The 15,649-nt window shown below is 40.1% G+C and overlaps 1 protein-coding gene across 1 annotated transcript in view; it reads right to left on the minus strand.

Annotated features, from left to right (window-relative positions):
• LOC145423009 (protein NLRC3-like) overlaps window positions 1-15,649 on the minus strand; it is a 192,825-nt gene that overhangs the window by 76,807 nt on the left and 100,369 nt on the right. The window lies entirely within an intron of this gene.

A 15,649-nucleotide genomic window follows, 5' to 3' on the forward strand; every position in this document is an offset into this window, starting at 1 on the left:
CAAGGTGCTCTCTTTATATCAGTGACTGGTTTAAAGGGACAACTTGCAGTGCTCGCCAAACTTTGTGTCAGCAAAAGTAGTTCTAATGTTTCTTACATTTATTACATTTTTACATTTTTGCACACACAAATCAATGAACGCAAAAACATGAACTTTCCAGATATTTTGTTTTACAATGTTACAAAACTCAGTTCACAACTCCACAGTCAGATTTACAAGTACAAAATATTTATGACCACAGTTTGAGCCGATGTATGTCCCGAGTCTGTGGACTCAGTGGTTTTGTTTTGATTGTTATTGTCTTTTGTTACAATTTCATTCTGATTAAGATTTTCTAGTTCTGAGGTTTTGGTTTCTGTGTTCCCTCTGTACTGTGTTAGTATTGTGTCTCTGTGTTCACTTCCTGTTTTATTTTGACAGTGCCATGTCCTATGTTAGTGTGTCTACTTTTGCTTCCCCTTGTCTGGTTATGTCCAATGAATCCTGCTGTGTCTCCCTTTTCTCATTCCCTGATTGCTCTTTTGTGTATATGAGCCCTTTGTTTTCTCCTGCTTGTTGCTGGTTCGTCTGTGTTGTCTCCCCGTGTCTCCGTTTAAGGTTTCAGGTTAGTTTTGTAGTTTTTTTCAGTAGAGGTTATCTTAGCTTCTGCACAGGCCATCTCCACTGCACTTCACCGTTTCAATAAAGCTCACTCACTTCACAGCAGTGTCGGCATCTTGGGTCCTTTATTAAATTCAACATGGCTCGCCCCGCTAGCCGTGACATAAGATGTGAAAACAATATCCAAAAAACATGAAGGACAAACAGGAAATAGTTTTAAGGTGCAGGGCCAACAAACTGAGTCTAGCCATGAACTCAGAGTTGATTGAATTAGCATTTTGAATTGGCTGATCTGAGCAATCAAGTCTATGTTCACTTTGAGTTAAGATTATATGTGATTGATGTAAAAGAAAAAAGCCGTCATCAGCAACTGATTCTGATTTAGCAGGTTTTCAAATCTAAACGGTACCCATCCCTAGCTGGCTGTAGTTAAACCTTTACTTAAAAAGCATCCCTAGACCCAGCCGTACGGCTTATCTACTGAGCAGCGCAGTGTCAGAGTGAACAACACAGGAAAATGATCAGAGATGCCCAACTCAGATATTTCAGTGACGCACACATCCCGCCCGTGGAAAAGCTCCAAGTCTAGTGTGTGACCTTTTTCATGTGTGGGACCAGTAACCCACTGGGTCAAGTTAAAAGAGTCAATAATATTTAAAAAGTCCTTGACCAGAAGTTTAAAGTCACAGCAGACATGGATGTTAAAATCACCAAGGCAGCATCATCAGAAGACATAGCACACCCAGCTCTATCTGTCCATGAAGCCAGATAACACACACCAATTAGTTAAACTGCAGGAATGTCTTAAAGACATAAAGACCTGGATGGCCGCTAACTTTCTGCTTCTTCATTCAGATCAAACTGAGGTTATTGTACTCGGCCCTGAAAAGCTTAGAAATATGGTATCTAAGCAGATTCTTACTCTGGATGGCATTACCTTGGCCTCCAGTAACACTGTGAGGAACCTTGGAGTCATTTTTGACCAGGACATGTCCTTCAATGCACATATTAAACAAATATGTAAGACTGCTTTCTTCCATTTGTGCAACATCTCTAAAGTTAGAAATATCCTGTCTCAGAGTGACGCTGAAAAACTAGTTCATGCATTTATTACTTCCAGGCTGGACGACTGTAATTCATTATTATCAGGAAGTCCTAAAAACTCGCTGAAAAGCCTTCAGCTAATCCAAAATGCTGCAGCAAGAGTCCTGACAGGGACTAGAAAGAGAGAGCAGATTTCTCCTGTTTTGGCTTCCCTTCATTGGCTTCCTGTTAAATCCAGAATTCAAAATCCTGCTCCTCACATACAAGGTCTTAAATAATCAGGCCCCATCTTATCTTAATGACCTTGTAGTACCATATCACCCTATTAGAGCACTTCGCTCTCGCTCTGCAGGCCTACTTGTTGTTCCTAGAGTATTTAAAAGTAGAATGGGAGGCAGAGCCTTCAGTTTTCAGGCCCCTCTTCTGTGGAACCAGCTTCCAGTTTGGATTCAGGAGACAGACACTATCTCTACTTTCAAGATTAGGCTTCAAACTTTCTTCTTACTTAACGATTAAGTCCCTGTATTCCACCGTTATATGGAAATCAGCCATTATAACTTGTGTCAAATCTACTTGTACCTCACAGTTTTCTAAGTGCACAGAGAGCAGTAAACCTCAGAGCAGCAGCACATCAGACTGTGCAAAAAATCTAGAAGAGAAAATATTTCGACCCATTTCTAAATGATTCTTGTGACCATGCTGCACCACAACACCTGATCTCTGGTTTCCTCACCTCTTCAATCCCACTTTAATACTTGACTAAACTCATTTTCCTGTTTAGGTGTTGAGGCAAAGCCGCCCATCTACAATGCAGGCAACAGCAAACGGAGCTATTTTTGATTCCCTTTGGGTTTTTTCTACTTTTGTGCTACAAAATGTTCAAGCTGATTAAATTCATTAGAATAAAAGTTCAGATAATTTTCTCATATTAATGTTGGAGGTAGAAATTCAGGTAACTTTGCACAAAAACTGGCAGAAATTTCCTTCAAAGATGGAGTTTTTACTTTAATACTGTGAGTACATTTCAGAGCCTGGACTCTTTTACCTTTACTTGAGTAAAGAAGTTGAATCAGTATTTCAGCTTTAAGAGGGTATTTTAACACAAACATCAGTCCTTCTACTTCAGTACGTTTGACACTTTGTTTACGTCTAAATTAACTTTACTGTTAACCAGTTTTCATGTTTCTGTAATCCACCAGTGTGCTCATGCTTTTTTAAGTGAAAACATATTTTTAATGATCAAATATAATTATGTTTGTTATTTGTGGATTTTAAATGTCCTTGACAGAGACAGATGATGATCATTATCCTGCACTGTGGTCTCAGGTTTGGTCGAGCTAGCACAAAGAATGGCTATGTTGAACTTCCTCCTGGGATCTACACTAAGAAGTGAGTCCAACATTAGCAGGGTCTCTTTCCTTTATCTGGATTCACTTTAGCATTCACAGTCACGTGAAGCTTGTTATTAACTCGATAAGTCAACCCAGGGTTTCAGCTGAGCGCTCACATGAAACACATGGTGTTGGCAGCATCTGATCAATCATATTCATGGAGACGTGTATCAGCAACAGAGCAGCTGAGTTTGCAGAAGGAAGTCAAACTAAACCACAGGAACAATATTTGGAGATTACACACATAATAAAATACTAGCAGTAACACAGCTGCTGCAGACAAATCAGTCGTGTGATCGTGTGTGAGAGGAGAAGGACTGTAAAGGAGTTTGGTGTTAAAAGCTCTGTATGAATGTGGGAGACTTTGAAGGGCTTTAAAAAGGCCAATATAAAATAAAAGGCAGCAAAATTGCTGAGTGTGAAAGTCACCAGACTTATCAGAGCTCTGTGATTAAGACCTGTAAGAACACCTATTTGTACTTGTTGGCATTATATCAAACACACACGTATATTAAGCCTTTGTTTGAACTCTGGTTGAATTTGTTACTTTCAGACTGTGAAACATCACAGAGGCTGCAGCTGCAGATCTTTTATTCACCTGGAAATTTACTTTAAATGTTAGATGGAAAATGTATTGCTCAGTTTAACCAAAGTAAGAACAAGAATCCATAAACCTTCATAAAGACAAACATCTCCCAGAACATTGAGCTGCTGAAGTGTCACTGAAGGGAAAAACTATTTGTCCTCCTCCATCCAGCAACACCTGAAACACCTGAGTGGAAGCTCCTCCCTACACTGTGTTTGAAGCAAAGCACAAAGGAGACACCTGCTGGAGCAGCTGGAGTCCTACAGACACTCAGCCTCTTCACTACACAAACACCTCCTACAACATCCACTCTTTCCACTCTGACTGCTGTGTTTGTGGAAACACTCCAACACACACCGCTTCACATACCAACATAGAAATGTGTGAAAAAGAGCTGAGCTGATATTAAACATGAGGATTTATTCAGAAATACAGAGTCAGGAACAACATCTAGACACACATTACCTCTCAGCAGCAGAAGAACAGCCTTTAAAGTGAACACCAGCATCCTTCGACTCGTTGCTCTTTAAGGAAACACAGCTGGGTTCAGGTCCAGGAGATTCTGGCCTCTTATTGATCCTAAAAGAAAAACAATAAATGTCACAGCTTCATGAGACAGGAAGGAAAAACTGGAAATATTAAATTAAAGACATGATGAACAATCTCATAAAAATAATGTACTTACTCTTTGTCACATAACAGTCTTTTGTTAAAGTTTACAATAACACCCTTCGAGTCGTTGCTCTTTAAGGAAACACAGCTGGGTTCAGGTCCAGGCTCTGGATTAGTTTCAGGGTTATGTCCAGCTGAGCCTGGTACGCCCCACAGCTCTGGGCTTTAAAACAACACACACAGAGGTATGAGTGTGAATAATGATGGAGCAGTGATGTGAGTGCTGAGCTGTGACATGGAGAAGAGTCATGGACAGTTAGAGATGGTCATCTCACCTCTGAGCTTTGGTCTGGCTCTCATGTTCCCCACACAGAGTGCTTTTAGAGGGAGGGACTCCCTCCTCTCTGTCCTCACACTGATCCATGCTGCTCAGTTCACATCAGCTCACACACACTTTCTACCTTCACCTGCAGAGGAAACACAAATCATTCATGTGCACATCAACTGAGAGCTGCAGAGGTCGTGTCTGATGTGTTGGACTAACATCCATCTGAGACGCAGCTTTCATCAGTTCACTACAAAAAGTGTCACAGAGCCCAGTTCAGCCTCCAAATCCTCCATTACTGTAGTCCTACAAAGCAGCAGGTCAAACATGGCTGCAGAGAGCAGCTTTATGTCAGTAACCATGTCCAGGACCGAGCTGACTGCTTACAGAGTTCATACTCTAACTGCTAGCTGCTCTGCTAGCTAAGCTAACTCAGTAACAGTGAGTCTGACAGCAGTTACTGTGGAACAGCGGCCGAGCTCAGGACACATTCAGTGTGTTTAGTCTGAGTCCTGGACTCTGATTCAATGGATTCAATCCAGCTCAGAGTTTCATGTGTTCATCAGAATAAAATACATGTACTAATATAACAGAAGTAATGCTCTGAATGCAGGACTGTAATGGAGGATAAATAAGGTTTTTACAGCCTGAAAGAAACATTCAGTTCATATATTTGTAGACAGTGAAGCAGTTTTTAATACTGCAGCTGTTTCCTTCACCTGTGTGTGTGTGAGCCACACCTTCATGTGCTGCTTTAGAAATATGTGGTCTGACTGCTCAGACTGAGTCTAGGAGGAAAGTTCACACGCTGGAGAAAGTTTTGTTCCTAACTTTGTCAGAGTTCGGCTCCAAAGACAAAGAAGACGGAGCTCACAGTCTGTAGATGGTCCTCAGTGTGTGTGTGAAGCACACAGGAGTGTGTTTATGTCAGCAAATCAGTGTGTGTGAAGAGTCTGAGGGAGTGTGTGAATGAGACTAAACACTGAAACCAACAGTCCAAGAAAAGCGTCTGGATTTCTTTAAGTTTAACTTAAAGAAGTCCAGACGCTTTTCTTTTTGTCTCCATAATGTCTCCATAATGCTGCAATGTTATCTGCCCCAGAAACACTGTGCAGAAGCTCTGATGGTGACACAGAAAAGTCACAGTGGAGATACTTCTGTCCACCTTTGATTAGACTCATTATAAAAAGGAAACAAAGTTTGAACACAGTCATGTTTCCAGTTCACTGACTTACATTTATTCCATGGACACTCACTCTAACCTCAACCACAGCTACAACCCAACATTGTTGAGGCCTCATCTCCTCCTTTCCTGACTGTAGAGGTTAAATATGCAACAACCAACAAATAAAAGAATTTGGTTCATTTCAAAGAAATTCACACGGTGACCAAGTAAAGTAACCGTAGTAAAGGAGACAACATCCCGTTGATGGTGGGATTATTTGAAAGATTTGCTTTAGTCACGTCACCAAATGCAGTTGAACCACCCGTGGATCCATGTTTGACCATTCTACCACTCTGAGCTCTGCTTTTGAATCATTTTATTATTATCATCATTCATTTATTCATTCTTTGGAGGGGGGCTATTTCCTAATGCCGCCCTAATAAGCTGATGTTCAAGGGGAAATATAACAGAAACTCTTTCAGTGTTATTCATTAATAAATTAACAGATAAACTGTGAAGAAGAAAAAAACTGAGATTTAAAGGAGAGAGTGAGAAACTTGATCATCCATCCTCATAATACATGTTTATCAGTATCTGCTGTGACCATACTGCAGTAATAACTACAAGTCTACATTTCTGTGACTGTTGATCAATCACAGCAGGAATCTGAGCTCATCTCTGCACACAGAGCAGCTTCAGCTCTGGGATAAACTGCTCGCTTCACGTCCTTCTCAGCTCACAGACACTCATCCTGATATTTTTCCTTTAACATTTGATGGTATAATTCATCTGAGTTTACACTTTATCTGCATAAATACAGAAAAACAGACCCAAACACCAGAAACCATCAGTTTCACGTTCAACGGGAAGTGGCTCAAACGTCACAGTTTCATAACGTCACCCTGAACTCCACTCACGGAGTTTCTGTCGCCATTGTAGTTTTTAAAGTCCCGTGATAAAGGCGGGTCTTTCTGTGAATCCGCACGCTCATTGGCTAATAGCTCGAGATTGACACATCGTTATCCAATGAGCGTGCGGGAACTTCCGACATAAAGTTGTTTCCTTTGAAAAACCAAAGTCTGATTATTTTTGCCTCCACTGACGGAGCCTGTTGTTCCCGCCACAGAGACACAGTAATGTCAGAGCGGTGTTAACACTCACCCTGCCTCAGCACAGCTCTCACTCTCCTCCTGCTCTCTCACACTAAACGGAGGCTCAGCTAAACTCACTTCCTCTCTACTTACAGGAAACCAGCGCTCAGAGGAGCCGACCGGCCTCACATTTCACCCACAGACACGAACAGCGTGGAATTATTTTATGTCATAAGAAGAAACATATTCATGTTAACACTCACCTGCCTCAGCTCCACCTTCCTCCTCCTGCTTTCACTTTCACTGCTGCTCCCTAAACACAGAGGATGCTGGGACTTGTAGTTGTTTCCTTCCGGTGCGGTCTTCCTCTTTGTTTGTTTGTGTTTGTGTTCAAGTTATTTAGATCATGTAAACATCAACAGAACACGTGAAGCCACACAGAGTTTGTATGTCGAGGTGGGTAGGAGGGTTTGAGGGTTTGGGGAGGGGTCAGAGGGAAGAGGTCTCTCAGTCTGGACAATCCACATTGATGGCATTGCATCTTTCAGCGTGTTTGTGGGTCGATTTGGATGCTCCAGGTGTGAGAGCAGCCACTCAGCCTCTGCTGCAGATGTGTGTCACAAGTTCATCTAGTAGTGAGACGGTGGCGCAAGATGGCGAGTTGAGCAGTCGCACGAATTAGGAGCTCGTTGAACTTGTCCCAGAATTTACTTTGTGTTCGTTATTGTTTCCACTCGAAAGTAGTAAAATGACTGCCCCAAGTATAGTTAAACCTGCTAAATTCAAACTCGACCTCAAAAAACAAGAAACAACATCGCCATGTGATGGAAAGGAAGACAGCAGAGAAGGAACGGATCATGACTACGTAGAAAAAACCTTGAAAAAAGAGTGGACGAGCAGCTAGCTGACCTGAGTGTGCAATGCAAGCAAGCTAGTACGATGCTAGCCAGCCTAGCCAAAGCGGTTCAGTTCAACTCGGAGGAGGTGAAAGAATGTAAACAAAAGGTTAAAGAGTTGGAGAGACGAAACGAGCAGTTGACCAAAGATAACTACGATCTCAAGGAGAGAGTGTGAGAGCAAGAAAGGTACAAAATGAGGTGGTGCCTCCGGATTAAAGGATTAGAAGAGAAAAGAGATGAAGGTGTCAGATCGCTGGTTATTGGAATTCTTGGCAAGATCGCACCTGATATGATATCAAAGCTTGAAGAATCTGTGGATGTGGTGCATAGAGTTGGGAAGAAGATTGAGAACAAGGTCCGACATATCATCATTCTGTTTGCTCTGAGACACACGAAAGAGGAGATTTGGCGTCGCACCAAAGATTCGGCTGTCTGTAAGAACGGCGGTTTCCACTTCGCTGAGGTACTGCCGCGGGAGGACTGGGAAGAGAGGAGGCGGCTGTGGCCGCAAATTGAACAAGCCAGACGGGCTGGGAAACGGGCCTTTTTCCGGGGTCCTCATGGATACATCGAAGGACGGAGGATCATCGACGTTGAATGAAAGACTTGATGTAAGACTGTATACAGTGGAATATTATTAATGGGACAAAAGAGTTCTACTTAAAGTTAAAGGTTATTAGTCACTGAGTTGGTGACAAGTGTTACAATTTAAACTCATGTTTATATATTTTTCTTTTCTTTTTTAAAAAAAAAGTTATTTTCTTAGCATACTCTTATTATGGTTCACTCAAAAATTTCTTTTGGTTCATTAAACGTTCGGGGTTTGAAGGAAATTGTTAAGAGAAAGGCACTTTTTTTATTTTGCAAGGGGCAAAAATGTCACTGTCTGTTTTTACAAGAGACTCACTCTGTGGATGCCGATGTTACCTTTTGGGCTAATCAGTGGGGAGACAAGATTCTTTTCAGTCGTGGATCTAACAGATCTGGAGGTGTGGCGATTTGTTTTAATAAGTTCCCAGGGGAGATTATAACATATAAAGCTGATAGTGAGGGTCATTGGTCAACTGCAGCTTGAAGAGCGAAGGTATATTTGTAATTGTTACAAATCTTTATGGACATAATAACGAAGGTCAAAATAAACGTCTATTGGAAAATCTAACAAATGTTATTTCAGAGTTTAAAGTTATGTACCCCACAGATTACATCCTAATAGGAGGAGACTGGAACATGACCTCAGATGAATGGATGGACAGATGGCCTCCTCGCTTAGGAAGGAGGCAACAGAATAACATTATTGAGAACTTTTCTAGTGATAATAATTTTACAGACATTTGGAGAAGTTTGAATCCTGGAGTTAAGAATTATTCATGGTTTAAACCTAATGGAGAAAGCAGGTCAAGAATTGATTATTGGTTAGTGAGCGATGACATTTTGAGGTGTACTTCACCATCTAAAATCTCCAAAGCACCCCTATCTGATCACTGTTTCATTGATCTTGTCTTAGAACCAACAAGGATGAAACGTAGTAGCAGGGGATATTGGAAATTTAATGCCAGCCTTTTAAATAAGGACAAGTATTGTGATAAAATTAGACATAAAATTACAGATATAAAAAATGATGACTCAGTAGTGGGTAATATACAGAAATGGGAACTTATTAAATTCAAAATCAGAGAATTCACTATAAAATTCTGCAAAGAACTGAACAGGGAAAAACGGGAATATGAAAGTAATTTACTTCGTGAAATAACTCAGTGCTGTAGTAAAGAAAAACTAAACGTGCAAGAAAAGAATAAATTGATGGAGTTACAAACTAAATTAGACGATCTTTACCTAGAGAAAGCCCAGGGTGCCTTTATAAGATCGAGAGCCAAGTGGATTGAGGCAGGTGAAAAGAACTCATCATATTTTAGTAAGCTGGAAAAGTGCAGACAGCAGAGAAATCTAATCTCAAGCTTGTTGATAAATGGGACTGAATGTAAAGATTTCAGAAAGATTGGAAAAGAAGTCTTCACTTTTTATTCCAAATTGTACTCCTCAGAATATTCAGCAGCTGATTCTGATAGTTTCTTTGATAAGATTCATAATCTCATCCCATGTATTGACAAGCCGTTCAAAGATCTGTGTGATTCAGAGCTTAAAATTGAGGAACTGGATTTGGTGGTCATGAAAATGGCATTAAACAAGTCCCCAGGGACAGATGGACTCACTACTAATTTTTATCAATTCTTCTGGAAGGACCTAAGAACTTTATTGTTTGATGCATTAAAGGAATCGATAGAGAAAAAAAGAAGTGATGCCGAGCACGAAACAAGGGCTGATAACCCTGATCCCTAAATCGGGTAAGGATAAAAGAATTTTAGACAATTTAAGACCCATCACCTTACTAAACACTGACTATAAGATCCTGTCTGGAGCTGTAGCTGAGAGGCTAAAGAAAGGCATCTCAAACATTATCAGTGAAACACAATCAGGTTTTTTGAAAGGAAGACTAATTCATAACAATATTAGGCTGGTTTTGGATCTCCTTGAATACAGTAAATTAATCCAAGAGAGAGGGTACATCCTGTTCTTGGATTTTTACAAAGCATTTGACTCAGTTGAACATACGTTCATATTAAAAACTCTGCAGTCTTTTGGTTTTGGAGAGGAATTTATCAATGTTATAGAGATGCTATATAATGACATTAACAGCTCTGTTTTGCTAGAACATGGTACATGTTCAAGGTTTGAGGTTAATAGAGGGATAAGGCAGGGATGTAGCAGCTCACCACTTCTGTTCATCATGGTTGCTGAGCTGTTGTCTATTTTCATCATCATCATCATCATCAACTTTATTTATAAAGCACTTTAAAACAACCACAGCTGACACAAAGTGCTGTACATTGGAACTGTAAAATAAAATTACATGAGATATAAATAAAAAACAAATAAAAGAAGAGTGAAACCATTAATTAAATAACTACTGCATTAAAAAAGAAACTAAGTCTCACTGAGGTTAAAAGCCAAGGAATAAAAGTGGGTTTTAAGACGTGATTTAAAAGTGGACAGTGAAGGGGCCTCTCTAACATGCATGGGCAAATTATTCCATAATTTTGGAGCCACAATAGAGAAGGCCCTGTCCCCTCTGAGCTTCCTCCTGGATCTCGGTACCTCCAGGAGCAGCTGGTCAGCTGACCTGAGAGACCGACAGGGTATGTGGGGATGAAGAAGCTCAGAGAGGTAAGGCGGGGCAAGACTGTGTAGACATTTAAAAACAAACATAAGAATTTTAAAATTAACTCTAAAAGACACAGGCAGCCAGTGCAGAGAGGCCAGCACGGGGGTTATATGCTCTCTTTTTCGAGTTCCTGTTAGGAGTCGTGCAGCCGCATTTTGAACCAGCTGCAGACGTGAGAGCAATGACTGACTGACCCCCACATAAAGTGAGTTACAGTAGTCCAGGCGGGAAGAAATAAAAGCATGGATCACTGTTTCAAGGTGCTGCCTCGAAAGAAAAGATTTTAGTCTTGCCAGTCGCCTTAAATGATAAAAACTGGACTTCACCACTGCTCTGATTTGGTTGTCCAATTTAAAATCACTGTCCAACTTAAAACCAAGGTCAGTAACAACAGATTTAAAATAGACTTCCAGGGATCCTAAAACAACAGAGGAGGACTCACAGGGACCACTGGGTCCAAACACCAACACTTCTGTTTTCTTTTTATTAAAATTTAAAAAGTTTCGAGCCAACCAAGCTTTAATGTCATCTAGACATGTCAAGAGAGGTTTTATGGAGATGGCATCCTTGCGTTTTAGTGTCAAATAAATTTGGCAGTCATCGGCATAACAGTGAAATGAGATCCCATGCCTTCTAAGGATAGAACCCAGAGGCAGTAGATACAGAGAAAAGAGCAGTGGCCCTAAAATTGAGCCCTGTGGGACACCACATGACAGAGGAGCAGAAGACGATTCGTAACCGAGAAGGCTGACAGAGAAAGTTCTATCTGACAAATAAGACCTAAACCAATTGAGTGCAGTGCCACCAATACCCACTACATCATGTAATCGAGAAATTAAAATATTGTGGTCTACTGTGTCAAAGGCAGCAGTTAGGTCAAGCAAGACAAGAACAACATGGTTACCAGAATCACATGCCAGAAGGATGTCATTAAAAACCCTTAGTAATGCAGATTCTGTGCTGTGAAGGGTTTTAAAACCTGACTGAAAAACCTCAAAGATTCCATTTTCATCTAGAAAATCTTTCAGTTGACTAAAAACAATTTTCTCTAAAACCTTGGAGACTAAAGGCAGCTTGGAAATAGGCCTATAGTTCGCTAAAACTGTGTGATCAAGGCCAGGTTTCTTAAGCAGTGGCTGTACTACTGCATGTTTGAAATTTGCAGGAACCACACCAGAAGACAGACTGCTGTTAATAATGTCAAGGACATACTGTTGTATACTAGGAAAAATTTCTTTAAAGAATTGTGGAGGGACAGGATCCCGTGGGGAACCTGTGGGCTTAATATGGCGAACCACATCCTCTAAAGAGGAGAGCGTCACAAGCTCAAACTGAGTGAAAACAGCAGCGCAAGGGACAGAGACGGAGGGGTCAGAGTCAGGAGCTGTGATAAGAGCCCTGATGGTGACAACCTTTTCAATAAAAAAGTTCAGAAAATCATTGCAAATCTCAGGAGAAACTTCCAAACAGACATTCAAAGGAGTATTAAGAACAGTGTCAATGGTCCTAAATAACACACGTGGGTTATGACAGTTGGAAGAAATAATATTTGCAAAATATTCCCTTTTTGCCTCTTTAACAGTGTTCTGGTAGCGATGCCAGCAGTCTTTGAGAATTTGAAATGATACATGCAGTTTATCCTTTTTCCACCTCCGTTCTGCTCGACGACATTCCCTCTTAACAGCACGACTGCTCTCATTAAACCAAGGCTCAGGTTTAGCCTTAAGCTGCCTGGTTTTTAAAGGAGCCACAGAGTCCATGATTTTTTCACAGCAAGAATTAAACCAGGAATGTAGGTCTTCTGTGTCAGAGGAATTATTTTTGATTAAAAACAGTCACATTAAGGGGTTAACTGTGATGGGTGAACAGATAATAATCAGTCAGCTGGCAGATGATACCACCCTGTTTCTAAAAAATGAGGACCAGATTCCTTTAGCCTTGCAGGCGATCAACCATTTCTCCAAAGCTTCTGGCCTACAGCTGAATATTAATAAATGCAAAATTCTAGCTCTGCATGAGTGTCCCCTGCAAGCAATAAATAATATGCAGATCAAAAAAGAGGTGAAGTATCTGGGCATTGTAATTTGCAAGGATAAGACATCAACAGAAAATAAGAATATCTGTACCAATATAGAAAAGTGTAAGTCAATTTTAAACATGTGGCTGCAAAGGGACATAACTCTGTTTGGGAGAATCTTGCTAACCAACATGGACAGTCTGTCCAGACTCATCTATCCAGCCTTTTCTCTGCCCATACCTCCAAAACTAATTAAATCTATAAATACTCTTAATTTTAGGTTCATATGGAGGAACAAATGTCATTATATAAAGAAAAATGATGTGATTAAGAATTATGAAGAGGGTGGGGCTAATGCCACTGACTTTGATGTTATGAATGGTGTACTAAAATTGAAATGGTTAAGATCTTTCATTAGGAACAAAAATTCCTTTTGGAACATTATTCCCAATGTGATTTTTGGCAAAATGGGTGGAATAGACTTTTTGTTACGTTGTGACTTTGATTGCAGTTCGTTACCTGTTAAACTCTCAGCTTTCCATCAGCAGGTCCGTCTCTACTGGAAATTAATCTATAAACATAGCTTTACTCCTCACAACACCCCTATATGGAACAACAGGTATATCCGTTTGTGTAGGAAATCTGTGTACGTGGATGAATGGAGATCTAAAGGGATTTGGGCTGTAGCTCATTTTATGGATGATAATGGGGTCTTACTAAAACATGAGACGTTTTGTGAGAAATTTGATGTAAGATGTACTGCTAAGAGATATAAATCCCCAGTGAAAGCCATCCCAGTCCCTTTGAGATCAATGATAAAAGAAGATATTGTGCACTCTAAAATTTCTCCTGGACTGAGGCAGCTCTGCATAGCTGGAGTTGAATTTGGTGACAGCAGGTTTACAAACAAAGTGATCAGGAATATTTTGATAAATGAAATTTGCCCTAATCCGGTTAAAAGAAATTATATCCTTAAAGAATTTGAGACCATGGAGGTTAAGGCGATAAGACAAAAGTCTACAGGGAGAGCAGAATTATTAGGCAAATGAGTATTTTGTCCACATCATCCTCTTCATGCATGTTGTCTTACTCCAAGCTGTATAGGCTCGAAAGCCTACTACCAATTAAGCATATTAGGTGATGTGCATCTCTGTAATGAGAAGGGGTGTGGTCTAATGACATCAACACCCTATATCAGGTGTGCATAATTATTAGGCAACGTCCTTTCCTTTGGCAAAATGGGTCAAAAGAAGGACTTGACAGGCTCAGAAAAGTCAAAAATAGTGAGATATCTTGCAGAGGGATGCAGCAGTCTCAAAATTGCAAAGCTTCTGAAGCGTGATCATCGAACAATCAAGCGTTTCATTCAAAATAGTCAACAGGGTCGCAAGAAGCGTGTGGAAAAACCAAGGCGCAAAATAACTGCCCATGAACTGAGAAAAGTCAAGCGTGCAGCTGCCAGGATGCCAGCATAGGAAAATTGGGTTGAACAGTGAGACTGCATTTGTGGGGTTTAGAAACATCCAGAGCATCGCAACAGAAAGGTAAATAAAAAAAGTAAGAGAGAGAGAGAGAGAGATAAAGAAATAAATAAACTAATAATACATAAATGAATAGAAAAATAGAAAACACACGTGTGAAATTGTTTTTGGAGAGAATCAGAAGTGAGACAGTTTGAATCCACAGTTCAGCGCAAAGATGCAGGAATTAAATCTGATTATAAAAACATTGAGAGAAATATATCTGTGACTGTGTGAGAAGAACTGTTTGGTAAAATATATGATAGCAGCCGCAGGACAATTAAATAAAGTCTGTGACTAAGTGCAGTCGTGCAGATCTGGAGAAGAAGTTTATAATTTAGTGATGACACATTGTTATAAAGTGTTTAGAAAGGGCTTAATGGGAATATTACTGTTGGGCAAACTGTGCGGCTTTAACAAGATTTTCTGTGTATTTAGCAGGTGAAACTCTGTCAGCTGACTTCAGACTGTCAGGAAGCTGAAGAACCTGAGGCCAACCACTGAAACATGATGTAGGCAAAATGAACAGAGGGAGGGATTTTAAAGGTGAACATTTAGGACTTACTGCAAATGTTACTATGTCAAAGTTACTGTGACTCAAACAGAGGAAATTCTGATTTTTTTATTTCCACACCCAGCATGTTTTGGGTGTTATATGCTATTAAATACTTTTAAATAAATTAAAAAGTATTTAATAGCATATAACACCCAAAATATGCTTCGGTTCACATTTAACTCCAGAAAATCATCAATCAAAACATGGATATTACCTGACCACAGATTCGTGGTGACGTCACTGCTCTTTTAACTGTTCGGTGTCTTTGTTTGTTTGCTGGTTGTAGAAATGGTTTATATGAGCTTTGAGCTGAGAGTCAGAGGTTTCTGTGGACACTGCTCATGTCGGCACTTATATTTCTGACCTTTTCTTATAACCGATTAAACATGATCTCCTCCCTTTTGCCCCCATTTTTGGTGGTGTAGGTACAAATGATCAGGCATGACATTCTCATAATAAATAAGATACTGCAAATAATTATTTCTGCATTTGTGCGATTGAAGTGAATTGAAAATGTGTATGAAATGACACTGTTTTAAAGATTTGGCCTAAATAATTTTGGAGTGAATGAGTCTAAACATGATGACCTAACTAGTGATACCCTGTCACACACACACACACAC

Source organism: Astatotilapia calliptera, chromosome 3 (assembly GCF_964374335.1).
Source record: "Astatotilapia calliptera chromosome 3, fAstCal68.1, whole genome shotgun sequence".
In the NCBI taxonomy this organism is placed as follows: domain Eukaryota; kingdom Metazoa; phylum Chordata; class Actinopteri; order Cichliformes; family Cichlidae; genus Astatotilapia; species Astatotilapia calliptera.